The 5,190-nt window shown below is 34.8% G+C and overlaps 1 pseudogene; it reads right to left on the bottom strand.

Annotated features, from left to right (window-relative positions):
• Positions 1-1,011: 1,011 nt before the first annotated feature.
• Positions 1,012-4,128, bottom strand: LOC134247570 (putative nuclease HARBI1; annotated as a pseudogene).
• Between the last annotated feature and the right edge of the window lie 1,062 nt (positions 4,129-5,190).

Below are 5,190 nucleotides of genomic sequence, written 5' to 3' on the forward strand. Positions count from 1 at the left end.
CAAAGATAAATTCACATATAAAGTTTTGGTTAAAATTATTGGAGTCAGAAAACTATGTATTAAAAAGTATTTACCATGATATGCTTGACAAATTGAGACAAGTTCTTGTACAAAATATAATTGGTTACTTAGTGAAAAATACTTATTATTTTCAGCTTGGAATTGTCAAAATATTACAAACAAACCAAAAAAAATTTTTTTTTTAAGTTTTAAAACAAAGATTAATTATTTTCAACAAGAATGTGAGGTTTTTCTCCTTCTTCAAATTGTTTTGTTTATAGATATTTAACAAATTAGCTGTGCATACAATCCTATTTAATGAAATCAATTCCATTCAAGTATATTCAATCGATTGCATAATATAGATTACACTGTAAGTGCACATTTATTAATCATTGTAAAAGGGGACATTTACTCACGTTCCTAAGGAGAATAGATTTTGTTTTTGTAGTTTGATTTTATATTTGTAGCTAAGTGGAGGTTGAAGATGAGTACCATTTTACTTTAAAATGTCCACTTTTTGATGAGTACAGGATAGTGTATATTAAAAAGTATTTTAGGTTTAGACCTAGCTTGTATAAACTACATGTATTACAATTATGATCAACTGAAAATGTGAGTTAAGGTAGCAATATAGGGAAGTTCCTTCAAACATGTAAAAAAGCAGAAGCACTTAGGGATTCACATCTGTACACTAAGGATTTTTTAAGAATGTTTAGTTGGAAATATTGTGTACAAGCAATCTTATCTTAAAACAAGTGTATGAAGATATTTCATTTATTTATATTCCTTCTGAGCTTACATCCTGTATTTTATAATAAGTTATCTGACTATGTTATCTGAAAAGTAATATGACTACATTTGGGTTAAGGAATACAAACTTGATAAGTTGTCTGGAGAATTATTTATATCTGTACTCTCTTTTAACAGCACACTGTGCAAGTATATTTGCTGTATATGTCAGAAAGATATTTACATTATTAATCAACCATTAATTCAATAGTCAAGGAGTCATGATAATGGCTTTGAGGAGAAAAAGGTCCTCACAATGTGAGCCCTCATGGCATACCCATCACCCCCAGCAGGGCAAGGGTCAACATCATTCACCTGTTGTACAACATTCTCCTGGGCATCCAGCACCTCACCCCTCTCTATCCCATAGTTGTGTAGGGTAACTGCAGCCTTTACATACATAACCGCCACATCTGGTTTTGTGCGAAAAAGATACAAACATTGGAACCTCTTTTTCAGAAAGCCAAATGTCTGCTCTATGAGCACTCTAGTCCTACATAATGAATTGTTGTATCGCTTTTCACTTTCATTTGCAGGACTTACAAAAGGCGAGAAATGGGCGGCACTGGTAACCCGAATCACCAAGTAGAAGGCCATTATGGTCACCTGACAAAAACAAATCATTTCGAATATGTTTCTTGCATGTATGCACCATTGCAGACAGTTAACTACCATGAATGTAGGTAAATTGTAAAAATCATGTTTCCTTTATACCTTGTTCAAATTGCTGACATAATGCAGACATTTTAAATATCCTGTTGTCGTGAGTAGCCCCTGGCCAGTTACAGCTGATGCTTGTGATTTTAAAAGAGGGATCACAGACCATCTATAAGAAAATGAGGGAGTGGGGAGTGTAAAAATGATACTTCCTAAGAAGTTTTCTTGTTTGTTTATTTGATCAAAGTTTATGATATCAGTAAACATAAGAAATATTTAGTGGTTTATTGGTGATGTCAAAAGAATTGAAGAATTCTCTAAACTGATGCAAAGGTACCTGGACATTTAGAGAATGGTACTGCTTTCTGTTGACAAAATCTGCCTCCTGGGGCCCAGATGGTTTGGTTATTCTTATGTGCGTTCCATCTATGCAGCCCAAAACTCTTGGAAATCCTGTTAATTGGGGAATTAAGAAAATTTGGCTTTTTAACATTGCACTACATGTATACTTAGTAAAATGAGAAGTGGTCTTTTTAGGGGTATTATTGTACTGTATACAATTTATAACAATGACAATTTTATTAGAAGCTTATCTTAATGTTGATCCACTGATTCCCCACACTCCACCCACTTAACACACAAACAATCTCCTGTGATTTCTATACTTTTTTCAGAGTTAAAGTAGCATTAGAACAAGACTTAGAGGAAGGATATGGAGAACATGAACAGTATTAAATATCAAAGTCCATAAAACAATACAAAATAGGAGCAGAGCAAACACGGACCTCCAAAACATCAGAGGTGGGATCAGCTGCCATGGAGGAGTGAGTATCCCCTGCTGACCAGTCACACCCCCTGTGTGCTCCTTGTCATGATCAGGAAATAACGTAAAAAATCCGTCATCAATTCAGTGTATATTATGGACTAACAATTCGTATGAAAAACGTCAATCAGCGTTTGTCTCAATGATAAATTGTATTTGCTGACAAGGTCTTTGTATCGACCATAGAATTTATGAAATGATGACTTCAAACGAGACTGTTGATATTCTTGTTTCATCAACTTGCTTGTTAATAATTTACCTTGTTTGAGAAATTGTTCATACGTATCGAATCAACTGAGATATATATACTCCGTATGCAGGTGATGAAGGTATATTGCTGCATAAGTAAGGGAAGTTGACGATAGAAAAGTTAAGGTCATCACATTTATCATATAGGTTGGTTGTTAGATTACCATTGACGTCTTTTTCAAGTAAAATATCCCAGTATGAAACAGATGTGTCAGAGTCTGTGGTATCTTTTATCTCAAGTTCACAAGGATATATCGTATCGACGTAGGAATGGAAATTACCATTGTTAATTGACAATACGTCATCGATCTATCTAAATATCGAGTTGATGGCCACAGCAAGTGTTTTCTTCTTTTCACCATCTTCATGCGTTAGATTTTGCACAAATTCTGCTTTATATGAATATAAAAATAGGTCTGCTAATAACGGAGCGCAATTGGTACCCATGGGAATTCCAATAGATTGTTGGAATACCTAGTCTAACTTAGAGTTATTTCCCTTTAGATGTACCAACCTCTAGCACATACAGATAATAACAATAAACGTCCAACTTGACTTGAATCAAGCTTTTTTCATTGCAATTTTGCTAAGTCTTTAAAAAATGTAAGCAATGATTAAGGTTTGCAAACTTTTCTTAACTGTTAATATTCTTAATCATTGAATCATTTATTAGAACAGGGAAATGTTTTGTTTTCAGAATGTAATGAATTAGTCATATGACAAATGTTAAATTGACATAACACTAATTAAACAAGAAAGCAGCAATAATGTTTTTTTTTCAGATGGGGCGTACCTAGTCCCCCCTATAACCTCTACCACACTCACAGGTAAATGCTTTGATTTTATGAAAGAGTAAAGAAGTATATGATCAAAAGTTGTCTCCCTTTAGTTGTGTCATATATTATAATCTATTGTTCTATATAGTCAATGTATATTACTCTTTAGAAACCTGAAATGTGGGAAAATTCCACCATGACTTGACGTGCCCGGTCTCCTCTAGGAAATGAAATAAACTGTGGTGCCAATTCCGCAATGAGTGAAGATACACGCCTAATGCACCTCCCAGCTGTTGACCTCGATATCTTGATATCATCACCTACTAGGATATGAGTGGCACCCGTTCCGAGAAATCTTAGGGTCACTAGCACCTGAAGAAGGGGTGGCACAGGAATGTTCCTCTGCGTTGGTGATGATAAGTCAGGCAGTCGTCGCAGGAGATCCATTATAGTGTCTGGGTGAAAACGATATCTTGCGAAAACTTCATCTGCAGTCAATTCCTCCAGTGGATTTGACCTGTCACGAAAATTACGCGGAATACGTTGCCTTTGAACTATTTGCCTGTGTGCAGCCATTCTTGATAGAAGCAGACGACACTTGGAGCCAAAATTGAAATCTCGAGTAAGATATTATGCTTACTCGAGATTTAAGCAACACATACTCCATTTGGAGTATGTGTTCTGTACTCGAAAGTTTTATAACCTATATTTCGAGTATGTGCTCCGGCTCCAAATTTCGAGACAGCTTTCGAGCTAGATTTGGAGCCGGAGCTGGAGCCAAGTTTTATAACCATGAAATATTTCGAGCCATACTCGAAACGTTTAAATTGGAGCCAGAGTTGGAGCTGGAGCCCGAGTCAAGGTTTATAACCTCCTAGCCTGTAATTTGTAACAAACTAAAGAGAGATACGAACATGCCTTTTTTCTCAAATTGTTGATCAATTTTCCATATAGAAAGCGCATAGCGCACGGGTACGTTAATTCGACTAGCAAAATTGAGACTAAAATAAATTTAAATTCATTTTGAATAATAATAGCAGGGAATTCAGGAACATTTTCAAATTCATACAAAAGTATAATCAATTCGGTGTCTGCTAATCTCACCTGTGCGCCAACCCACGATGATGCCTGCGAGTGAAACCGGTAAAAGTGTCCCTGGTATTCCAAACCTATACAATTTACATTGAAATTAATCATAAGTTAACATTAGAATAATATATAAAAGATTGAATTTTGATTCATTGTTAAAACTGTCTTATTGTATGTATACTCATTTATAAAGCTATAAGAGACTTCTGTTTTAACATACCACAGAAAATGTCCGTATTCCATTGTCCGTCTTCTTGACAAATTATGACCCCTGACCCTTTCTTAGAGTATTGACCTTTGCACTGAAGACTCATCCTTCCTCTTACACCAATGAAATCCCATCTACCAACACTGTTCATGTCGGCTCCGAATATCTCGGGTACTCCACAATCTACAACATGGGAAATGATGGTAGGCAGGTCTAGAGATAATTTGAAACTTTCATGTTGATAACAATATATATAAAATATGACATTTATCGAAAGATTCAAATTAAAATCGTGCTGATCTTGCGTTTCGTGGATATAATTTTTGTGATCCTCCCCCCCCCCCCAAAAAAAAGAAATTATTGGAAAATCATTATAATTTTTTTCTTAAATCGCTCTTTGTTGAAAATCTCAGGTATGGGATAAAAAAAATAAAACATACATTAGCCTCTTTTTCCATTTTATTTTCAAATTCATTCAGTTGAAGCACAGTTAATTCTACTGATTCAGCAATCTATTAATTTTCCAAAATTTATAGCGAATCCGAAGAAAACCTTTTGAAAATAATCGAATATTTCAAAGGCATAGTAATTTAACC

The sequence above is a fragment of the Saccostrea cucullata genome, unplaced genomic scaffold, assembly GCF_032062105.1.
Source record: "Saccostrea cucullata isolate Sc308-1 unplaced genomic scaffold, CSIRO_AGI_Scuc_v1 ctg1997, whole genome shotgun sequence".
Taxonomy (NCBI): Eukaryota; Metazoa; Mollusca; class Bivalvia; order Ostreida; family Ostreidae; genus Saccostrea; species Saccostrea cuccullata.